The sequence below is a fragment of the Saimiri boliviensis genome, chromosome 14 (genome assembly GCF_048565385.1).
Source record: "Saimiri boliviensis isolate mSaiBol1 chromosome 14, mSaiBol1.pri, whole genome shotgun sequence".
NCBI lineage: Eukaryota > Metazoa > Chordata > Mammalia > Primates > Cebidae > Saimiri > Saimiri boliviensis.
The window spans coordinates 87,141,626-87,166,128 of record NC_133462.1 but is presented as its reverse complement, the minus strand read 5'-3'; the positions used below and the strand labels follow the sequence as shown (position 1 = coordinate 87,166,128).

Below are 24,503 nucleotides of genomic sequence, written 5' to 3'. Positions count from 1 at the left end.
CTTTTAAACAAGTAAATACATATTATACAAAATTACGTCACACCATTAATGTCAAAATAGACACAAACACTACTCAGTTATTGAAGTGTCTACTAATAACAATATCTTGTTCACTAAATGAATTGGGAGACAATAAATGAGATTGAACATCTTGAAGTTTCTCTTATTAAATTTCTCTAGTATCAGATTCAGAGAGACATTCATTCTAAAAACAAGCAAAGGAACTGGCTTTCATCCTAGCTGCAGCTTCATTCTATTGAAAATTAATTACATGTAACATTCACTTAGAGATGAGGTTCAAATATCAAAGTAAAGATGACAGTCTTCTCCAAAACCCAGTAAACATGGATCAAAGGTCACATGATCAAAATAAGATTGGCAATTCCAGAGAATGCTGTCCTAATTATACAGTTAGCCAAATACAGAAGAAAACAACTAGAGACAGAATAATTAATTGTGGAAGGCCAGACGAGAGGCTTCTTTCAACAAGTCAACAAAATATTACTCTGATATATGATGTCCGTAAAAAAGGTAGGATATTTTGCTAACCTCTTTAAAGCAGTACTGGCACGCCTTGGAAATACTGTGGTTTTGGTTTCATACCACCACAATAAAGTAAGTCACATGCATTTTTTGGTTTCCCAGTGCATATAAAAGTTATGTTTACACTATCTTGTCATCAATTAGATGTGCAATAGCATTATGTCCAAGAAAGCAGTGTACATACCTTAATTTAAAACACTTTATTGTTAGAAAATTATAACAATCCTCTGAGCCTTTATCAAGTTCTAATTTTTTTTCGTCGATGGTTTGCCTCAATGCTGATGGGTGCTGACTGATCAGGGTGGTGGCTGCCAAAGGCTGGGGTGGCTGTGGTTATTTCTTCAAATGAGAAAACCATGAAGTTCGCTGCAGTGATTGACTCTTTCTTTTGCAAAAGATTTTTCTGTAGCATATAATGCTATATATCACATTCTCAAGTAGCGTGTGATGCTGTTTGACAGCATTTTGTCCACAATAGAACTTCTTTTAAAATTGGAATCAATCCTCTCAAAGGCTGCTTGCTACAGCTTTATCAACTAAGTTGATGAATACTCTAAATCCTAAGTGCTCATTTTAGCAATATTCACAGTATCTTCACCAAGAGTCAATTTCATCTCAAGAAAACCACTTTCTTTGCTAACTCATAAGAAGCAACCCCTCCTTCAAGTTTTATCACAAGACAGCAGCAATTCAGGCCTATCTTCAGGCTGCTGTTTCTACCACATTGGTATTTATTCTTTCTTCATTGGAGTCTTGGACCCTTCAAAGTCATCCATGAGGGCCGAAATCCACTTCTTCAAACTCCTGTCAGTGTTGATATTTTTACCTCCTTCCAAAAATCATGGGTGTATTTAATAGCATGTGGAATGGTGAATCCTTTCCAGAAGGTTTTCAGTGGACTTTGCCAAGATCCATCAAAAGAATCTATGGTAACTATAGCTTTATGAAATCTATTTCTTAAAATAATAAGACTCAAAAGCCAAAACTGCTCCTTGATTCATGGGCTGCAGAATGGCTGTTATATTAACAGGCATGAAAACAACGTTAATATCCTTGTACACCGACATGAGAGCTATCGAATGACGAGATGCCTTCTCAATGAGTAGTAATATTTTTAAATGAATCATTTTCTGAGCAGTAGTTCTCAACAGTGGGCTTAAAATATTCAGTAAACCAGGAAGTAAACAGACGTACTGTCATCCAGCCTTTGGTATTCCATTTATAGAGCACAGGCCAAGTAGATTTGACATAATTATTCAGGGTTTTATGATTTTTGAAATAATAAATGGATGTTGGCTTCAACTTAACAGCAGCATTAGCTCCTAATAAGCAAGTCAGCCTGTCCTTTGAAGCTTTAAAGCCAGGCCTTGACTTCTTTCTAGCTATGAAAATCCTAGATGGCATCTTCTTCCAACAGAAGGCTGTTTGGTCTACACTGAAAATCTGATGTTTAGTGTCACCACCTTCAACAACGATCTTAGCTCGGTCTTCCAGATAACTTACTGGAACATCTCCATCTGTACTTGCTGCTTCACCTTGTACTTTTATAGTATGTAGATGGCTTTTGTCCTTAAACCGCATGAACCAGCCACTGCTAGCTTCACATTTTTCTTCTGTAGCTTCCTTACCTCTCTCAGCCTTTATAGACTTGAAGAGAGTTAAAGCCTTGCTCTGGATGAGACTTTGGCTTAAGGGAATCTGGTGGCTGGTTGAATCTTCTAGGCACGCCACTAAAGCTTTCTCCATATCAGCAATAAGACTGTTTGGCTTTCTCATCTTTTGTGTGTTCACTGGAGCAGCACTTTTCATTTTCTTCATGAACTTTTCCTTTGCATTCACAACTTGGCTAACTGGTGTAAGAGGCATCGCTTTCAGCCTGTCTCAGATTTGCACATGCCAACCTCACTCAGCTTCATCAATTCTAGTTTTTGATTGAGACGTGTAACTGTTCCTTTCACTTCCTGAACACTTATAGGCTATTGCAAGGTTATTCATTGGCCTAATTTCAATACTGTTGTGACTCAGGAAAGGGGTAGGGTAAAGGACAGGAAAAGAGATGGAAAAATGTGTGGTTGGTGGAGCAGTCCGAACACATTCATTAATTACATTTATCAATGAAGCTTGCCATTTTATATGGGACTGGTTGATGGCATCCCAATATAATTACAACAATAACATCAAAGATTACTGATCCCAGATCACCATGTCAGATATAATAATTAACAAGTTTGAAATACTGCAAGAATCGCCAAAGTGTAACACAGAGACACAAAGTGAGCACATGGGGTTGGAAAAATGGTGCCAGTGGATTTGCTGAAGCAGGGTAGCTACAGACCTTTAATCTGTAAAAATCACAGTATCTCTGAAGCACAATGAACTGAAGTGTAATAAAAAAGTATGTGTCTACTCACTTCTTTTACTATTATCCTGCCACTCATATGACCATGCATATATCCTTCTCACAAAACAGTAGTATATACTTCTCATCAATGCCTAAGGATCTAACTTCCTCTTTGTACGAGAGGGTACATCCACCTCAGCATGGATGTGCTCTAATGTATTATTTTACTATAGAGTTATGGTTGCTTCCTTTTTCTTATTATAAACAATATAGAAATAACAATTGTGTGTGTATGTGTATATATATATATATATATATATATATCTTTTTATATATATGCACACTTATTTTTATTTCTAATTCCTAAAATTAGCATTTATATGTTACAGAGTATTTACATCTTAAATTATGGTATACACTGACAGATTACCTATCAAAACAGTTGTAGCAATTTTGTTTCTCATATCCTCACCAAAACTGACTAGATATTCTCTCTCTCTCTCTCTCTCTCTCTCTTATTCACCTACTTACCTAATTATACCCACCTATCTATCTCTATTTATATCTATATATGTATCTACCTATGTATCTCATTTTTGACAAGAAAAGTAGTGTTCGCAGATGTATCTCTATTATCTCTTGGGCCTCAAACACAGGCTTGCACCAAAGGCAGACTGAAAACAATCTCTGGCCAAGGTTCTGGTGTTGTGGCATTAAGAGGGAGACAGCCCTTGAAAAACGTATTTTGAGAAAACAACAGTAACTATTATCCGCAGAGAGAATTTTAAAAGACTCTGTCATATTGAGTAAAAACTACTAAATGCTCCATTTAGTAAGTAGCACTAACATGGAAAAACACATCCAGATCTAAAAGTCAATGCTACTATTTTGCCCATGAAACTATAATTTTAAAAATGTCTAACTCACCAAATGGTTTCCTGTAATTTTTAAAGTTCAAAAAAAATCTGTAACAAAGAAAAGATCCAATCTTGAAGCTCCTTAATTTTATAAATAATATTATATCTTTAAAATGCTATTCTTTAGCCAGAGATGGCTCCATTTAGATGCTTGGAAATATTAATCACCCTTTTCTTCAGGTAACCTTTTGGCAATCCAACTCAGGTGGCTTATAATTATAGTCCATGAATCTCAGCCGCTCCCTCCACCCCCACCCCGACTCCCACCCCTCTCTCACACTCTCTTTTAAGTCGTATCATGAATGTGGAAGCCAGGGATAAGTAGTTCTTATTTTGGATCAAATCAGCATTACAGAGTTTGACGAAATAATGCTGTTTATGGGGATTCAGGAAACCAATTTTAAAGGAGAAAAATGTACCTGCAGTTTGATCCTTATAAAAGATATTCTTTTGGTTGCTTCTGTCAGGAACCAGAAAAACTGCTTAAATGACCAATAGTGAAATCTATAGTCCCATATCTCTCCTTCAGAGTTGAGCTGTCATTCTCATCAATTACACTTTGAAACTGGTTAGAAAATGAAGAATCAGTAACAACATTGGCTCAGTTTAAAGGTCTGTAGGTAGATATATTCTTAAATATTACAAAGTAGCTGTATTTTGTTCTACATGTAGGACTTTCTTGTTTGGAGAATCTGTTTTGTTTTTACTCTTCAATGCAAAGGCAGGAGTCTCCATGCAGGGTCCTCGGCAGTGGCTGAGTGTGGACTTCAGGCAGTCCAGACTCAAGGCCTGGGTTTTCTCATCCACAGCCCAAAGTTTAAAACCAATAATTTACTTTGGGAGAATTTTACAATAACTCTATGTTATAAAAAAGAGAAAGGAGGTCAGGCCTAGTGGCTCACACCTGTAATCTCCGCACTTTGGGAGACCAAGGCAGGTGGACCACCTGAGATTAGGAGTTCAAGATCAGTGTGGCCAACATGGTGATAACCCATCTCTACTAAAAATACAAAAATTAGCAAGGCATGGTGGTGGGTACCTGTAATCCCAGCTACTTGGGAGGCTGAGGCAGGAGAATCGCTTGAACCTGGGAGGCAGGGGTTGCCTGAGCTGAGATGGTGCCACTGCACTGCAGCCTGGGTGACAGAGTGAGACTCTATCTCAAAAAAATAAAAATAAATAATAAATAAGAGAGAGGAAATATGACATCTAAATGTGATCTTGACTGTCGTTTAAGTGATGGGAATGGATATGATTTTTCCTCAAAGATTCTTGTTTTCCAAGTTCTGTTTTCGTTTTAAATGCGCGTATACCACATTTTAATTAAAAGGTGACTTGAAAACAAACCTCCTACCGGATGAGGCCTGAGCTCCTCTCCAGGCTAGACTTTGCCCCCCATTACTGTGGCTACATCAGCCTCTTGAAGCTTGTGTTTCCCTTCCGGGCTTCTAGTTTCCTCTGTGACTTACCATTCTGCTTGCCTTAAAACAAACAAACAAAACAAAACAAAACAAAAAACAAACAAACAAAAAAAAAGGTAGGCCAGGTGCAGTGGTTCACGCCTGTAATCCCAGCACTTTGGGAGTCCAAGGCGGGCAGATGGTGAGGTCAAGAGATCGAGACCAGCCTGGACAAACTGATGAAACCCTGTTTCTACTAAAAATACAAAAATTAGCTGGACATGGTGGTGCATGCCTATAATCCCAGCTACTCTGGAGGCTGAGGCAGGAGATTTGCTTGAACTCAGGAGGCAGAGATTACAGTGAGCTCAGATTATGCCACTGCCCTCCAGCCTAGAGACAGAGTGAGACTCCGTATCAAAAAAAAAAAAAAAAAGTTACTCCTACTCTTTATTCACTTGTCTATCTCTTTCACAGGAGGGTGGGTAAAGACTGCAAGCCCCAAATGTGCCCTCAAGTCTCCATCACTGCCCAGACAGACACACATTAAGACCAGGGGAAGTATGTGGTAAGTTACACCTGGGGAATTTTTAACTGTACACACTTCCCTGGGTGTTCTGTAGCCAAGCAAAACTCCTTAGGAACACAGTTGATAAAAAGAAAAAAGGAAACTTTACTGCAGGCAGAGAAGATTGAAAAATGCTGCTAAGATACAGGATGAGCAGGGAGGTTAGGAAAACTGCCACAAAACCATAGGAAGGCTTTGCCAACTGTTGTTTGATCCAGACACAAAAGGAATCCAGGGGCACACTACAGTGGTCACCTCATGTATAGACTGTCATCAGCTGTGTGCACATGTGTGTGAAGAAGGCAATACAAATGAATATTAGAACTCTAAACTATACACAGTGTGTTGTGTACTGATAAAAAGTAAAGACACATGCACATGTATGTTCACTGTGGCACTGGCCGCAAGAGCCAAGACTTGTAACCAACCCAAATGCCCATCAATGGTGGACTGGATAAAGAAAATGTGGCACATATGCACCATGGAATACTATGCAGCCATCAAAAAGGATGAGTTCATGTCCTTTGCAGGGACATGGATGCATCTGGAAACCATCATTCTCCGCAAACTGACACAAGAACAGAAAACCAAACATTGCATGTTCTCACTCATAACTGGGTGTTGAACGATGAGAACACACGGACACAAGGAAGGGAACATCACACACTGTGGCCTGTTGAGGGTAGGAGAGCTGAGGGAGGGATAGCAGGTGGAGGGGGGATAGGAGAAGGATAGCATTAGGGGAAATACCTAATGTAGATGACGGGGTGATGGATGCAGCAAACCACCATGGCACGTGTATACCTATGCAACAAACAAGTTCTGCACATGTACCCCAGAACTTAAAGTATAATAATAATAACTATAGATACTTTAATACCATACTGTAGGTTAAAAGTTTTTCCAATGTTTTATCTTCTTTATAAAAATTCACTGTTTTTAAAATATGTATATATAATGTGGTCTATCTTTGTCACCCAGGCTGGAATGCAATGGTGCCATCACAGCTCACTGCAGCCTAGAACCCCTGGACTGAAGTGTCCTCCCTCAGTCTCCTGAGTAGCTGGGACTATAGGTATGCACCACTATGCCTGGCTAATTTTTTACATTTTTAATTTTTTTGTAGAGACGAGTTCTCACCATCTTGTCCAGGCTGGTCTCAAACTCTTGGGCTGAAGCAATTCTCCCACCCCCACCTCTCAAAGTGTGGGTATTACAGGTGTAGCTCCACACCTGGCCAAAAACTAACCCTTCTTCATATTGCGGAGAGCCAACAAGACTGTCTGGATTCTCACTGATAAGTGACTAAGACGACAGTGTTTAGAGTAGACAAAATCAAGCAATCACAAGACATGCCATAGATGGTGGTAGATTCCACTGGATGTCCCAGGGCCGCACAATATTCAAAAAAGAAATACGGTGCTAAATACATTTGGGAAGTTCTAGGTTAAATACTATGTTACCATTATTTTTACAATGGGATTACTCAGAAACGGCAACACTGAAGTATGGGCTGCACTTTCTAAAGGCAGCTATATTCTGATGCTTGCTTTTCTCAATTTTGTCTCACCAGGTGAGGTTTTCCTAGGGGAGCTATGCTAAATGATGCCCTGCACAGCTCAGGATTCTTCTCTACTTCAATACAGAAAAAAACCAAAATGATTCTTCAGAATCTAGCTTAGCCAAAAATTGAATGTGCTCTTGAGTCTGGATAAGTATTTCCCCAAATTTCATAGACTCTATAACAACATAAAGTGAATGTATTTTTCTAAGAAGGGAACGCTGCACTCTGCGCTGCGCAACCATGACTAATGGATTTGGGATATTTTTAAAAATCTGATAACATCATTTAGAAACACATATTTTCAAATACCACATTTTGAAATGCAGCCATGACATTCTTAGATATACTCTTGAAAAATCTAATGAGCTCCTGAGACTGTATTTAGCTAAAATTTCAACCTCTTAAATATTTGGAAAGGTCAGTTTTGAGGTGATGAATTATAATTTTGGCAATTCCTATTGTACAGCTGTTCTCAGGAAACATAATACTGCTGGTCCTGCAAACAACGTATTTAATTGGATTCCCTCAAGTTTTTCTTGTAAAAAATCTTTCAGAAAATGCTCAAATGTCCTGAGTTAATATAGCTTTTTTCCTGCTGGCTTAAGCAACACCTTTAATTAATAAACAGTTAACATTTAGTGCTGAATAAATGCCTGCCTGGCGCCAAGGATGCCCTGGCTCTTTAGAGCAAAGACAGAGGAGGGGGTGCCTTAAGAGGAACTCCCAGTTAAAAATATGTTTGCAAAGAACAGTTGCATGGTAAAATGTACTCTATATGATGTACAGCAACACACAAATTAACTAAATATAAAGTCACATGTACATATCCACAATCTTATAAAACATAAATATACACAAAATAATCTTAAAAAGACACACATTGAATTTAGGTTTAACCAAATGAGTTTGCCAAGTGAGCAGGTCAAAAAGTCTATTAGCAACCATTTCATATAGTTCAACTTGCAGACACAATGTTAATAGTATTTAAAACTTGAGGGTTGATAATAATATTTATGTATGTATTTAAGGTTCTTTCACTTATTTTCAAAACTGTTCATAACTAGCCATCGTTGGTTTTAAATAACACTATGTTTTAAAAGAAGATAGAGGCAAAAGAATGTCGAGAGATTGGCTTTCTTGTTGAGTGGAAGAGGCAGAAGGAAGGCTTTGAGCTCTGACTTAGGAACCATGCTCAATAGTTGTCTAGAGAGTGCAACATCTCACTAGAAAAGTGGCAAGTCAGAAATACCCTGGCTGAACCGAGTTTTAGGAAGAAACACTTGCCACATTCAGTGTTAGAGTGCCCTCCTTCTGGGTCAGAGTCATGGAACAAAAGGGTGATTATCACTTATATTCAGGATGAGGCACTACGATAACAGAGATATCTGGATTATTCATGTAGTAACATTCTTCTTTGTCGCTGTAGGTATTTTTCTCTATTTAATTTGTGAGTATACAGATTAAATTCCTACAAATATCTATCAAAGTTGTATAAGTTGTTTATTGCTTGTGTTTATGGTTGAACAACCAATACATTCTAGTAACCAAGGCTACTTTCTGGTCTTTCTAAAACGCAAGCACTCTGGATGAGTCCTACAGTCCTGCGATCTTCATGCCAGATGACCAAAGGAAGTGTCACTTCTCCCATTAGGTAGGAGCACTAGGGCTGTAGAAGGGGGGGAGTTTTTCCCACCCAATTTCTAGCTGATAACATGGAGGTACCTGACTCTTCACTGAGAAAAACCCTATTAGATCTTAGAGTTAAGTGACTCTCAGTTCCTGTAAGACAGAGATGCTCACTTTAAATAAGTTTTTAAAGGTATAAAATAAAGTAGCACATATAAAGTGTGTAGCAACTGTCTGGGACATAGAAAGTGTCCAGTAACCAGAAGTTACTATTTTTACATAGCAGGAATGTGCCCAAAGGGTGGCTAGTAATAATACGCTTTTTCGAAGCCTAATTTCCGCATCCTTTTTCTACAGAGTGTCTGCCCTACCTGTAAGCTCTATACCTGGCTTCTTTGAAAGGCTGTGTGTCTTTTATTTGAATACAATACCTTTGTATTCCATTTTCCTTTTTAAATCCCCACAATCCTACTGTGCATAAAATAATCATTACTTTGAAACACATTTCCTGAATTTTTGGCAATTAGACACTCAACTTGGGATTTAAAAATACTCTAAATGTAAATATATCTGCAATCCATGAAATCACTCCCACCTTTTGTGTAAATTAAAGCACACATTTGTCCTTTAGCCATATAGAATATCAGCTATCCTGACGGTGTTTTGTTGGATAAGGTAAAAGCTAGTTATTTAACCAGCCAAAGGCAGCATACATCATTGAAAATCTGAGTTACAAGGAAAGAATGGAGTTAGGAACCTAAGTCCATTTTTTCCTGGACCCAGCATAAACCTATTTTGTACATAAGCGTGAAAATTCTAACCATTATTTCCATGTCCTCCAAGTAAGACCTGACAGCAGTCATCCACATCATATACATCATATTAGCGATAAATCCTTAAACTAGGATTCTAATTTAAAATTTCATTTTATATGACCATTGCCCATTTAGATCTTTGGGTTGTTCTCTGTGTGTACCTATGCAACAATCTTGCATATTCTTCAAATGTAGCCCAAAAGCTAAAATGCAATAGAAAAAAAATAATATGATGTAACTGATGTTTTTATTTGTTTAGCTCTAAGGGATTGATTTGATTGTAAATATTTTAAAAATAAGCAGCCACTTTCCCAGCTTCTGTATTTTTCAGAACTCAGACTCTCTGATTAATTTTTGAGACTATAACTAATCACTTTAAGTCACAAAACTTGGTCTCTAGGAAAGCACAGGCAGGATAAAGGAATACCTGAATTACTCTGCTCTTTTCTTTTTTCTTAAATGCAATCTTGCATCCTTTTAAAATTAGTTATTATTATTACTATTGGAGACAGGGTCTCATTCTGTCACCCAGGCATGAGTGCAGGGGTGCAATCATTGCTCACTGTAGCTTCAAACTCCTGTGCTCAAGAGATCCTCCAGCCTCAGCCTCCCAAGTAGCTGGGACTACATGTGCACACCACCACACTTGGCTAATGTCTTATTTATTTATTTATTTATTTATTTTTGGTAGAGGGGGTATCTTGCTATGTTGTTGAGGCTGGTCTAAAACTCTTGGCCTTAAGCAATCTTCCTACCTTCGCCTCCCAAAGTGCTGGGGTTATCAGCGTAAGCCACTGTGCCCAGCCCATCCTTCCTGATCATTGCTGTCAGCACTTTCCATCTCTGATTAATGACTGGAGTCATTACTGTGGGGTGAGTGTGTGTGAGAGAAGGAGACAGAGACACGGAGAGAAGGTGAAAGAGAAACAGAGTGAGTCAGAATGAGACAGAGAAATAGAGTAAGAAACATACACATACACAGAGAGAAAGACTGCCGGGAGACAGATAAAGACAGATGTACATCCTCAGATACACAATGACAGATATTTGCTTTTCTTCTCCCTAAGCACTTACCCTATGGAGCCTTTGCTTCCTCTGGCCTTGTACCTGCACACCTTTTGTCCTCTGACATTTAGGCTTCTCCTTTTTGTCTGTGTGTCCGGGATGCTGACTATGAATTCTGCTTCACTGTGTGGTATCTGAGATTGGGAGGGGTTTCAAATGCACACGCTGTGTGATCATTTTTCTATAACTACAAACCCTATATTTAAATACGCATAGAAAGGTGACATTGCCTTTATTCTTTTCTTTAAAAATATCACATATTGCAGTTTGCTGCTCTGAAGTTACTTGTTCTGCTCCAAGTCACTAGTCAACTGTTGAAGATAAGCTCTAACGAGACAGAAACAGCCTTAAGGAAGATCAAATGTTTGGCCTTTGCTTGTGCACACACTACATGCAATCTGTTCTTGGTTCGGCAAAATCCTGGGCTTCGTGAAACATCACATCATCTCTTCACTTCACTGCTTAAGTCGTCCCAAAAGTGCTGGGAGAGCCACATGCGAAATAAGGAGGGGTATCCCAAATCACATCGGCCCCATGTTCCACATAGTTTTCAGCAGTATTCTCCTAATCTTACCACCAACAAATAAAAATAACATACACAGGCAGGGTTTACTTAATGCCAGGCATTTTTCATTAATCACCTCATGAAATTCTTACGATAACATAGTTAGGGAAGTATTCTTATCACCTCTGTCATTGAGAAGGGGAAACCGAGGTCTGAAAAATTGAAGGAGCTTCCCCAACATGGCCCCATTAGCAAGCAGCAGTGGTAGAGTCTGGACCTGGGCTGTCCAGCCCCAGAGCTGGAGCTCCCGACCAATACACATTTCTATGCAGCTCCTCGGTGAGATCGTCCCACCTCACTTGACAAAAACACGCACAGTTGAGAGGAAGCTCCTGTAAGAACTGTGACATGATGCTCTGTATCCTTTTGGGTGCATGTTTGCAGAGAATGGGAAAGAAAGCCTGGAGAAGAAAACAAGAAATTCACCGCTTCTGGGAGGGCAGAACTGCTACCTTGTCCAAGTTGACATTTATCAGTGCTTAGTGAAAAGTGAGGTTGGCACGCGGTGAGAACAGGCCGGCGTCTGTTTATCTGTGGATTTGATTGCTTTTTTCTTATCTGTCTGAAGAGGAGGGCATGCAATTCACAGAACAGGGAGAAATATTTTCTGATTTCAGGAAAAGCTTAAATTGTAAAGAACACTGCAAAACTCAGACTGTCCTGAAATCCTTGGTTTATGGAGGTGATGATTCAATAAACAAAAACGCACCCTTCAGCTATATAGCAATTAATAAAGTTACCTAAGAAAATTTAAGCAAAAGCTGGTTCCTTATATATGACATTGTGTCTTGTGATAATTAAAATAAAAATTAAAAGTCTGGCACATGTCATCTAAGACTCTTCCTTTAAAGAAACTTGGAGCAACAGAAATTGTGATCGCCCCTTTGAAATGATGAAGTGGTGAGATCTAACAAAAAAAGGTGTGGTGTGTCCATCTCTGAATATCTCTAAACAGAGAAAGAAAATAAATTACCAGGTTCCTGAGGAGAAGAGAACACAGAGCGCTAGATTAAAGGGACACAGAGCAATCTGAGCTCCCCAGCTCTGTGATCCAGCAGTTACTTTATGAATGAGTCTATGTCCCTAAATTCATTTACATAAATTAGAATCATATATATTATAGTTAGAATAATTAAAATTCATTAAAATTGTCTTCTTCACTTCATTTTTGTCAATACCACAAACATCTGAATCATAACTAATTGGTAATATGCTTTTGGTGTCTGAATTGTCATGTTATAGAACTTTGTCCACATCATCCTGAAATGATTCCCTTGTTCAGAGAAAAATGACTCAAAGTAGATTTTCTATTAGATGCAATAAGACATGTCATTTGCAAACCTTAGTTTTGGTCAGTGTTTAATGGATTGTCTATTCACAAAACATTATATTTTTGGAAGTCATGCTATAAAAATAAGCATACCAGAGTGTATCATGTTTAATGACTACAATAGATAAGGACTTAGTGTATAATTTTTAGATTTTTCCAGTAAGAGTAACTTATTTTGTTTCATCCCCTTACATTCATTTTGGCAATTTCACTGCTCAGAAAGGGAAATAAAGTTACAACTCAAATTTATTTATTTATTTGTACACATGTTCACTGGAGGAGGAAAACTAAGGCATGATTTATAATTTGTTGCTAAAAAAAGCATTACTGTTTGGGGCATTTCTTAAAAGAAAACACTAGAGTGTTTTACAAAAGCACAGAGGGTGGAGACTAAAGTCAAACGTGCTTGATGTGAACTCTACTGTCACATACTCATGACCTTGGGAAAGCGTCTTTCCTTTCTGTGCCTCATTTTAAAATGGAATCACAATAAACACAACCTGATGTGAGGACCAAATGGTTTAACGTAAAAGTGCTATTCACTTTTAACTGCGATTGTGTTCACGTGAAGCTGCAATCTTTTGCGAGTATATTACAGATTATGAGCAGCATCAGAGAGAACTTGATAACCACGACATGAGAAATGGGACAGTAATGTATTATTTAAAAAGAAATTACGATCAAATGCGAGAGAGGTATTAAAACTAAGATGCATAAATTGTAGTATCACAGCTCTTTGGAGCATGAACGGTCAACTAGAACTGATTCATAGTCTTGATTATTCTTTTAAGATTGATTTTAAAGGATATAAAAGTTCCCTTTGATTAATTTAGGGATAAAAAGGTGATTTAAACCACAAAAGACTGCCTGTTTTACAGTATGTTTAATATACCTTGACATGACCTGTACCTAAACATACATGAAGAACAATTACACTCTGTAAGACAGCAACCTAGTAGAAATACGGACAAAAGATTTCAATAGCCACTTCAATAAAGAACCTATACAGATGCTAACTAACCCTATGAGAAGATGCTCAAGATCATTAGTCATTACAGAAATGCCAAGTAAAACAAGTATCACGCCCACTAAAAGGACCGCAGTTGAAAATACTGACCATAACAAGTATTAGCAAGGAGGTAGGGCCACTAGAACTGTCATCTGCTGCTGGGAATGGAAAATGCTATAACCGTTTTTGAAAAAAGAGTTTGGCAGTTTCCTAAAAAGTGAAACATACGCCTGCCTTATAACCCAGACCTCCTACTCCTTGGTATTTACCTAAGAAACGCCAGCATTTTCCCACACATAGAAATGTACGTGAATATTCACAGCAGATTTACTTCAACAACCCACAATTGGAAACAAGCCAGCTGACTATGGAGGTGATTGGATAAACAAAGAGGGGCATATAGGCGTAATGGAATAGTAATAAGCAAGAGAAAGAAAGAAACTGTTGGCAGAACCAAAAGTATACATAAATCTCAAAATAATTATGCTGAGTGAAAGAAGGCAGATCAAAAAACAGTATAGTGTTTATCATTCTATTCATTTAAAAGTCCAGAAAATGCCATCTGATCTATACAGACAGAAAGCATCTATGGTTGCCTGGTGACGGCAAATGAGGGTGAGAGGTGGAAGGGGGGGATTACAAAGGATCGCAAAGACATGGCAAGTATTACAAAGTGTGGAACATGCTCATCATCTTGTTTTTGTTGGTGATTTCACATGTGTATACATGTGTAAAAACTTCAAATGGTACACTTGAATATGTGCAGCATATAGTATGTCAATTATGCCTGAGTAAAGGTTAAAAAAAAAAGCCATAGATCAACTCTGTGTTTTGATTTATAGTACTTTTCAAAAATCTGCAATGTAGGCAAACAGGACATTTTTTAAAAACAAGTGGAAATCTGTACCAAAAATGGTTTGAGATTGAATTGCTATATATAACATGTTTAACTTATTTGTGAAGTTAAAATTCTTTCTGGAGCAAATATTCTGTCTAATAGTTTTGTATTTAAAACTGTTGTCTTGCTGAAAATTGCCATTTCTTCCTCCAGAATTAAGTAATGGAACTCATAAATGTTGACCTTCATTCACGTTACTGAGCTGCAGGCTCACATACCATTGTCATTCCATTGCATTTGCAAGGTGGTGCTGCAAGATACGAAATGTTCTCAAACACAGAATTATCAAGGCTTATTGTTTTGTGGATTTGGCAATTGCAGCTATGGCACTTCCTTGTATGTAAAAGTACTCATGTTGCTTATTTTAGGACATACAAAAAAAGGATGAAAATATCTAGGAGGAAATACCCTTGCAAACAAGAATTTTCTCAGAACAGCTCTTTTTAGAAATTCTGATTTATTAAAACGCACAAAAATAAACTCAACAATAAGTATGTGGGCAATATTCTCAAAAGCAAAGCAACCTTTGAACAACGAGGGAGGCCTGTGTGATAAACCGACGAGGACTCAGAGGGCAGAATACTTGAGCTACATCTTACATCTACCATGGTGCTTATTCAGAAATCTCAGCCAATGAGAATGGAATTTGACTTGTTTATAACTAAATGATTTCAAAATATAATCGGACACAAACTTTAAAATGCAACTATAACAAAAACATTATTTAACATTGGATATGAGTGCAATTTATTACATTTATTATGATATAGAGTGGAGCCTATAAAAATAAAGGTAAGTAAAACCTCACTAAGTAGAAAAACAGCGTTGCTATTAATAAATACGTAGGCATTGCTTCCAGTGAAAAGACACCTTTCTTTTAAAATATATAAACTCCTGAGGCAATGAGTAGCTGTTCAGTTAAAGCTTTCTCTGATTCTAAATGCAAACGAATAATGTATACTCATGTCACAATCATAAAATAGAAAGCAGAACACAAAATACAATATAAAATATTTTTTAATATTAAGTGAATAGAAGCAAAGAAACAATCATTGCAGTTTGAAAATATTATAGCCCACTTACATTTAAAAAAGTCAAAATAAAACTAAGGCATGTTAGGTTTGGGATTTTTTCAGGTGAAATAACAAATTCCAAAATGTGTGATATACACACATACACATAAAATGGTTGATTTTACTAAGCATTGTTTTAGTTTGAGTTTTGTATAACATTTCGATGAGATAAATAATTTACATGTAAAAAAACAAACAAACAAACAAAAACCTCCCATGAGCAAGAAAAGGCTTAGTAAGGGTTTGCTTATGTTTTAATATTTGTAAACATCTGAAATTATTGAAGAAACTGACCCTATTAATTAATTTTGGTCTTTATTCCCCAGGGACATAAAAACAGGAAATCCCGGCAACCTTCAAACTAAGAAACAGTTGTTGTTTCAACAGGGTGCCTATGCATTTGTTAAAGGAAATCTGACAACTCTTTTTTTTTTTTTAACATTAAAAAATAACATATTTTGTGCAGTTACGATATGCTAGGCATTATTCTAAGCACCTTAAGTGTATTAACTCCTTTCTCACAACAATCTTATGCAAGTACCAGGACTACTCTCCTTGTATAGATGAGATAAGGTACTGAGTCATTAAGTGATTGCCCCAGGGAAAGAATGGGGTTAGCCTGCCGGGCACCCCCATAACAGATTTTAAACTCATTAAAGTTACAAATCAAAACCATGGCTCCCTTAGGCTTTTCATTTAGCCTACACCATCTTAAAAATCTAGTAATTTTGACAATCAACTTAGAGTAAGAGGACTCAAGGTTTTAGGTTTCAAGATCTCTTTGCAGTCTTAAAAGTTATTGAGGCCACACAGAGCTTTTCTTTATGTAAATTAAACCTATCCATATTTGCTAGATTAGTAATTAAAACTAGAAATTTATGAAAAACATGTACTTAATTCACTTGTTAGAAATAACAATTCCATGAAATATGAGCATAATTAAACACAGTATCTTTTTCTGAAAAAGTAACTACAAATTCTAAGACAAAAAGGTAGTAAAAAAGCAGCATGGTTTACATTTTTTGCAGATCTCTTCGTATCTGGCTTAATGAACAAACAGCTAGATTGTCTTATCTGCCTCTGCACTCTGCCCACTGCAATATTACACTCACGAATCCTCTGGCCAAGTACGCTGTGCACTGAGAGAGTGAGAGCAAACAAGGCGCATAGTCTCTTCGCAGTATTATGAAAATGGTTTTGACCTGCCGGGCGCAGTGGCTCCTGCCTGTAGTGCCAGCACTTTGGAAGGCCGAGGCAGGTGGATCACCTGAGGTCAGGGGTTTGAGACTAGCCTGACCAACACAGTGAAACCCCATCTCTACTAAAAATTCAACAAATTAGCTCAGTGTGGTAGCGGGCGTCTGTAATCCCAGCTACTCAGGAGGCTGAGGCAGGAGAACCACTTGAACCCAGGAAGCGGAGTTTGCGGTGAACTGAGATCGCTCCATTGCACTCCGGCCTGGGCAACAAGAGGGAAACTCTGTCTCTAAAGAAAGAAAAAAGAAAATGGTTTTGACTGTAGTAAACCCTGATAAGACCTGGAGAACTCCCTTGGAAATGAAACCTAAAGTAACTCAGAATGATATTTATTACCATTGATATGCATATACCTTTCTAAGTGTCATAAATGCCTGAATGAAAAACCTTCTTTAGTACTCAAGTAGTTGTCATTTAGCTAATAAACTGACCTTATAAATGCCATAAACCTTAAGTTATCGTAAATATCTTGATGGAGAACCCAGAGATTTTTGCTCAAAATTCCAAATTAAATGGATGGTACGATTATACATTGTAAATTAGAATTATCAGACTGTAATTCTAATAGGACAGATTCTTCTAATAAATGAATAAAAACAAAAGAAATGAACCCAAATAATCATTAAGAAAATAAAATGGAGAAAACTTACTCTGCAATTAAACAACCAAGAAATACAGTGAACAATCTTCAAAAAGTGTAGAAGTTCTAAAATATCTGTTAGCGTGCTTCCTTCCCCCACTGTACCACTTCAGAAGAAAACTATCTGCAATATCTGCAAGTCCCCAGATTAAGAAAACAACGAAAATATCGAAAAGTTCTCAGGTTGGAATGCATCAGATGTCATCTGTGTCGAGATCGACTTCTCTTGCATTATTTGGAAGCCACAGAAAATGATTCCTGCCTCTGGAGATCCAGGGTCTGTCCCTTCATTATGGAGGGCAGTTGCCACCGGACACCCTGAGTATACAGGGCAAAGAGAGCCAGCAAATTCACCTGGCTCTGGACATAAATCTCAGAGAAATAAGTACACTGTTAGACATAGTGTGGAATACTATAGACAATCTTTCCATATCTCAATAATTTCAGTCATAAACTAAAAAGGTGAGAACGCACTCAATAATTTATCTAGTCCAGGAAGTGAGGGAGATGAAGTTAGTGAAATGAATAAATATTACAGCAATACTCTTAAATTGTATTTAGAAAGCTTTCTTTTTTTTCAGTCTGTCAGTGAAAAAAAACCCCTAGAGTTTCCAAGATGTGCTAAGAATGTTAAGTTTTACTACATTTCCAACTTCATAAATTTACTTTTTAAGGATAAATAATCACTACCTTTAACTTAAGGAACATGAGAAACACGGACATGAGTATGTTTAATCAAGCGTCTGAATCTTAAAGAACAACGAAAATGAGATGTTTAATTCAAAGAAAAATGATTTACACAAGGAAATATTTTAAAATGTATTTTAATTTGTAAATGTGCATTTTATAAAGTCTCTTCCTTTTTTACTGTTACTGAGTGTTTTGTGCTTGTTATCTAACTTCATCTTTAACTGCAGATCTGAAAATTGATAGCAGTACTAAAGTAAAGGAATAGAATTTGGACCATAATTTACTATCTTCAAATATTAGGAGCAGGAAATGACTAAGCTATGGAAAATTATAGTTATCATCTTCACCCCAAATAGAACTTAATGAAGAACAAATTTTTACTGTAAAACTTACCATATCTATAAATTGTTCATAATGTGTATGTAAATATATGTGTATTTTTAAATAAAAAATAAAATTAACACCTATGCACTCATGACTTGGGTTAGCAATACCTTTGAAGTACCTTGTGAGTTCATCATATAAGGCTAGTTTTCATGAAATATTTAGTATTTTCTCTGGTAGAGCAAAGGGTTGGCTTTTAGATACAGATAGAAAAAGCAAAAACAAAAACAGAAGCCCCTGACTATAAAACCAAGAGACTTGGACCTCATTGACTTTGACTACACATTCGTACTTAGTTTGAGAGCAACGTTCCTTCCAAACGCTGACTGAACGCCATGCCCACGTGAGAACAAGTCGATGAGCTGTCCATAATTAGCACGTACCTACTTCATTCAATGCCACAGAATTCTTTACCTTGCTTGTCACTGAATGGTACTGGTGATAGCACCTCTTCTGAAAAACTTTGATATTCTTTAAATAATAGCTTTATTGTTTATCCTAGCTTTATCCATTCAAAAAAGGTAACTTGTCTATGTTCTAGCATTTAATTGTAAGGACTCTACAAAAAAACAACAACAACCATTATTGTAATAAGGAACTGACACATACTACAACATGGGTGAACCCTGAGACATTCTGCTAAGTGAAAATGAGCTGGTCACTAAAATACAAATATTGTGTGATTCCACTTACATGAGGCACCTAGAGCAGTCGAACTCTTAAAAACAGAAAGAAAAATGGTGGCTGCCAAAGGCTGAGGGAGGAGGAATTGGCTAAATGATTTTAATGGGTACAGAGTATCAGTTTTGCCACCTAAAAAAGGTCTGGAGTGGTTGCACAACCAAAGTGTACTTAATAACATTTTGAGCAACAGTGTGCTTAATAACATTACTGAATTGTACACTTAGAAACTGTTAAGATGGCAAATTTTGTGTTATGTGTTACATAATCAAAAAATTTTTAAAGAATTTTCCAATTTATAAGTATAAATCTGAAAAGTTCATAAATGCATATGCAACAACATTTCTGATAATTCAATGCCAGATGAACATTCCTTACACCATTACTGCAAATGATGCTACAAAATAAACTTTTGTGTAGATGCTTAGTAAAGTGTTTCTAGCCCTACATGGGAGCTACTTCCAACAGGCTTCATAAATAATTATTTGCACATTGAACTTAATGAAACAAATATGTATTAGGTACCTACTACCTGCTTGTTGTTTAAAATGCTTATTTTAACAGTTATTTCATTTTCTTGAGTTTAAGATGGACTTGAAAGGGCAGACAGTTAATTTATTTTCTCCTACCAAATTGCAGCGCTAATGAAAATCCCATGTGAACTCAACATTTCACGCTCCCCATTATTTTCGTTTCTTACCCCTATTAATAATCTTAAATGGATACTTTAACAGTATCTAAAATTGTCCAGGTTTCTTGCTAGAATGAATTTTTATTATAAAAATATAATTTTAATGTCAGAAGTGGCTCCTCTTACTAAAAATATGATTAAAAAACAGGATCAATTTATTGACATTATTAGCACTTATAAAGTAAAGGTGTTGTGAGATGAAAGAAGGAGGCAGTATAGAAGCTTTAAATTGAAGACTAATGTGGTGGAAAACAGCTCCTGAACTACCAGGAACAAAGGGATAGTGTTCCGATTTATAGAAAGAGCACAGAAACAGAAAACACTGAAAAGGGCAAAAGTGTTTAAATAACGACTACAAGAGTAGCCACAGAAGCAGAGCAAGAGCCACCGTTTATCCCTTTGTTGAGCACTTACTATATTAGATATTTTATAGATCGCCTCTTTTATTTAATTGTCACAAGAGTGTGTCAAAGTATTTCCTACCATTTTCAAAAATATTAAGACTAAAGATTCAGAGTGATTAATTAATTTGTTCATTGCTACACAGTTGGTACTCACGAGACTTTTTTTTTTTTTTCTAATGGGTCGTAAGACTGTAAAACTCTAATAGGCCCACATTTTCTCTAAAATGCATTTGCTTTATCTGACTCTAACCTCATTCCCATTTATTTCCTATTTTATGACTCAAGAAGCTCTGCCAGATTTTCATGCATATTGACATTTCCTTTAAGAAAATACAGCTTAAAAACCACTTCCATCACAAGGGATGAGTTAGGTCAAAAAAATTATTTGCTTGTTTTATGGATCAGGAAACAACCCAACATTGCCATTACTCACATCACCGTCACTCACATTCTGTGCCTCTTTCAAACCTCCCATCAATCACCAAACAGCACAGACCTCAGTAAATTAACTGGGGAAGACACAAGATTTGAGAGTGGAGGATGAGGCGAACTGGCTGAAATGACTGTTCTATATGGGATTTACTCCCTTAGGATAATTAATACATTTCCTGAAATGTGAAGATCCACTTAAGAAGTTATATAATCCTCTCCACTGAATTCCTACTAATATTTCAAATGAGAGAAATGATTCCTGGCTTCCATCATTAAGCTTTAAAATTACTCCCCCTGCCCCACATGCTTTTAATCAATGGGTTAAAAAATCTCAAACGGACTTCATTGCACTGTAATGGAGAAAACACGTTATCATTTGAGATATGCTCAGAGACCAATGTTAAATGACACACAGTGAAAAGAGAGAGAAATGAGAAATGAATGAAAGAAAGTATACATGATATGTGAAAGCAAACAGGAAGGAAGGAAGGGAGGGAGGGAGAGAAGGAGGGAGGGAGATAGGGAATAAGGAAGACACGGGAAAAAGGGAAGGAGGGAGGGAGGCAGGAAGGAAGGGAGGGAGGGAGGGAGGCAGGAAGAGAGGGAGAGGAGGGAAATACTCCTTTGATAGATTTGAAAGTTGTTGCCTATGCAATTCCATTCCTATTTCTTAAGCTTCAATAAAGTAACTCACCATTTTCCCCTTCTATTCTTTCTGAAAATTAAAACATGACTTGTTTTCAATTTAGTATATTCTGAGGAGAAAAGCCACTCATTGGGAACAAAAGTCGTCATTCCTTTTCCAGGACATTAGCCTAGCTGACATAATCTGGTAAAAAGCCTATCAATTCACATGCATTGGGAGAGGTGCACAAGCAGGTGAAATGGAGTATGGTCAAAGTTTCATTCAAGCAGAAGAGCCCACACAAGGGTCAGCCCCCCCAGGGCACTGTACAGGATGAAAGAGAGCAGAGAGCGCATTGGGATGGCCCACCGAGACTAACCAGCAACATCACTATTGATACGGCCACAGTACAGAAGACGTGGGTCTGAACAAAAAGAGTGGAGGTGCGGATAGAGAGCAAGTGGCAGACGCTGGAGGTTTTCTGAGAGTTAAACAAAACTCAGTCATGAACTGTGTGTGAAGAAGATGGAAGCATTCGCAGTTGACTGAGATTTTTGGTTATGGTGCTGCGTGGCACTGCTTTTAATCAGAAGAGAGAATCAACAGCAAAATGCAGTTTAGGGAGGAATCGGTTCTTCCATGTGCATTTTGTGTGTGACAGTTGATGGCACAGTCAGGTGGGTCTATATAGACGGTCTCTGACTTAGGATGATCGGACACAATTTTTTGACTAGGATAGTGTGAAAGCGATATGTATTCAGTAGAAACCATAGTTTGAGTACCCAAAGAACCATTCTGTTTTTCACTTCCAGTGTGGTATTCGATAAATTACACGAGCTATTCAACACTATTACAAAACAGGCTTTGTGTTTGACTTTGCCCAACTGTAGGCTAATGTAAGTGTTCTGATTAAGGTAGGCTAGGCTAAGCTATGATATTTGGTAGGTAGGTATATTAAATGTATTTTTAGCTTATCATATTTTCAATTTACAATGGGTTTTTTAGGACATAACCCCATGGAAAGTTGGGTAGCATCTGTGTCCTAAGTTATGAAATACAGGTCCTGCACTCCTTCAGTGAGAAGTATGGGTGGGAGATGAAATTTGGGTGTAAGCAGCAAATGGATAGAAGTTAAAGCCAAGGGAAAAACAGGAAACCCTTAAATATATAGTGTCAGAAAAAACAAACAAACAAACAGTAAGCAGAGGATTTAGTAGTGACCCTGAAGAACGTTAACATTTAAGGATTAAAGCGTGGAGAAAAAGCCACCAGGAGCTTGGAAAAAAAGACTGACAATGGATAAGACATCATAGAAACTATGAGGCAGAGCGCTGTCACGCAGAAAAGAGTGTCACTGTGGAAGACAGTTCAACAAGAGAAGGATGGAGAAGTTCCCTGTGTATTTCACAATGAAACCGTCATTGTTTTATTGGATGGTGAGAATCTCTCTTGCAGTTGGCTGAGCAGAAATAGGAGACAAAGACGTCAAGAAGGTAAAGGTCCTTTGTCCCCTAAAGTTTCCTAGTGATGGAAAGGAATGGAATGGAGTGATGTCTACAATGGAAGATGGGATTGAGGGAGGGATCTCATGCATGCCAGGGAGAAATAAGATCCCAGAAAATACAGTATAGGAAGGAGCAGCCAGGAACAGATTGGGGAGGGGCCAAAACATGAGTGAGTGGTACATAAATGTTTAGGTGGCTGAGTGAAAAGTGTCCATGCGTGGTGGCCTCTGTGCCAGTCTGATGGCAGCATGGGTTTGGGTGGGAGTGGGAGTGGGAGAGAACACAGTCCACACTCTCCCTTATTTTGACCTCACAGCCCGTTTTCCCAAATTTGGAAAAAGTGTTCTCCGTTTTGAAAAAGAGAGAGGAACGTGGTAAAGACAAGGACTACTTTGGTATTTCAGAGCAGTTTGGACACACTCAAAATTGAGGAGCCAAATGAAAGTTTGAAGAAACCTGAACCCTGTGCTGCTCCTTCTCCAAACAAGTCGGGGGGCCCTGTCCCTGCTCTGAGCTATCTGGGACTCGTTTCAAACCATATTTGTGTCTTATTCTTAGTTGGGAACCTTTAATCAAGCAACCTCTAAAATTTCAGGCTCGGATAAAGCAAACTCAGTTTAACATCACTTCAATCAAAATACAATTATAAAGGCATTTATATTAAGACCAAGTTGCAAGCTCAGGCTTAGAATCAAGGTCTCCTGAGCCTGCATCTAGCAGCCTTTTCATTATACCAATTTTATAAGACTATAACTGTAATGAGTACGAATTCATGTCAGGGCACATTTTAGATGCAAGGGAGCCAAGGCATAGCACGCTTCTTGTTTGCTCTGAATCAACATAGATCCAGATTTAAGCCCTTCTGCTGGACTGGCAGGGAAGTCTAAACAATAATAATAAGAGAACAATAACAACCTCAATAATAACTGAGGCCTTTCCAAGATCCTGAGGTCTTACAAAGTACTAAAGGAGGAGGGAGATCCTTACCACGCGGGTAGTCGTTTGTGAGCCGTGCACGCTGGTGTGTGCTCCTGGCCTCAAGAGCTCTTGGTTCTGGGCTGTGTTTTCTATGTGCCATGTTTAAGGCCCAGGAATTAATTTTATGATGGAGAACTGAATGTCTAAGTCAAATCTTGCTAGAACTTCCTCTGAGCTCTTGCCCTGTCCGTAGACAATGCCACTGAACTGCACGTGACCCCTGTTCTCAGAGTGAAAGATTTGTCAAAGCTCTCCTTCCCTCCCCCCCTGCCAAAAAAAGTTGTCCGAGTTTTTTTAGGGGAAAGGAGAGCTTTGACAATTCTTTCTTTCTCTCTTTTTATTGACCTCAGCAATACCCAGTAGCAAAATCCCATCAACAAGCATCGGCTTTTACAGAAGATGAGAAATGCTGTTGAACGGAAGATAAAAACTCTTCTAAAAACCAAAACAGAGTCAAGAAATACTAAAGCACCTTAGTATTTTAAATATTGATTGCATTTTC

At 37.7% G+C, this 24,503-nt stretch overlaps 1 protein-coding gene across 5 annotated transcripts in view; it reads right to left on the bottom strand.

Moving 5' to 3' along the window:
- Positions 1-24,503, bottom strand: part of CHRM3 (cholinergic receptor muscarinic 3) — a 498,515-nt gene that overhangs the window by 272,206 nt on the left and 201,806 nt on the right. The gene's annotated exons all lie outside the window — the stretch shown is intronic.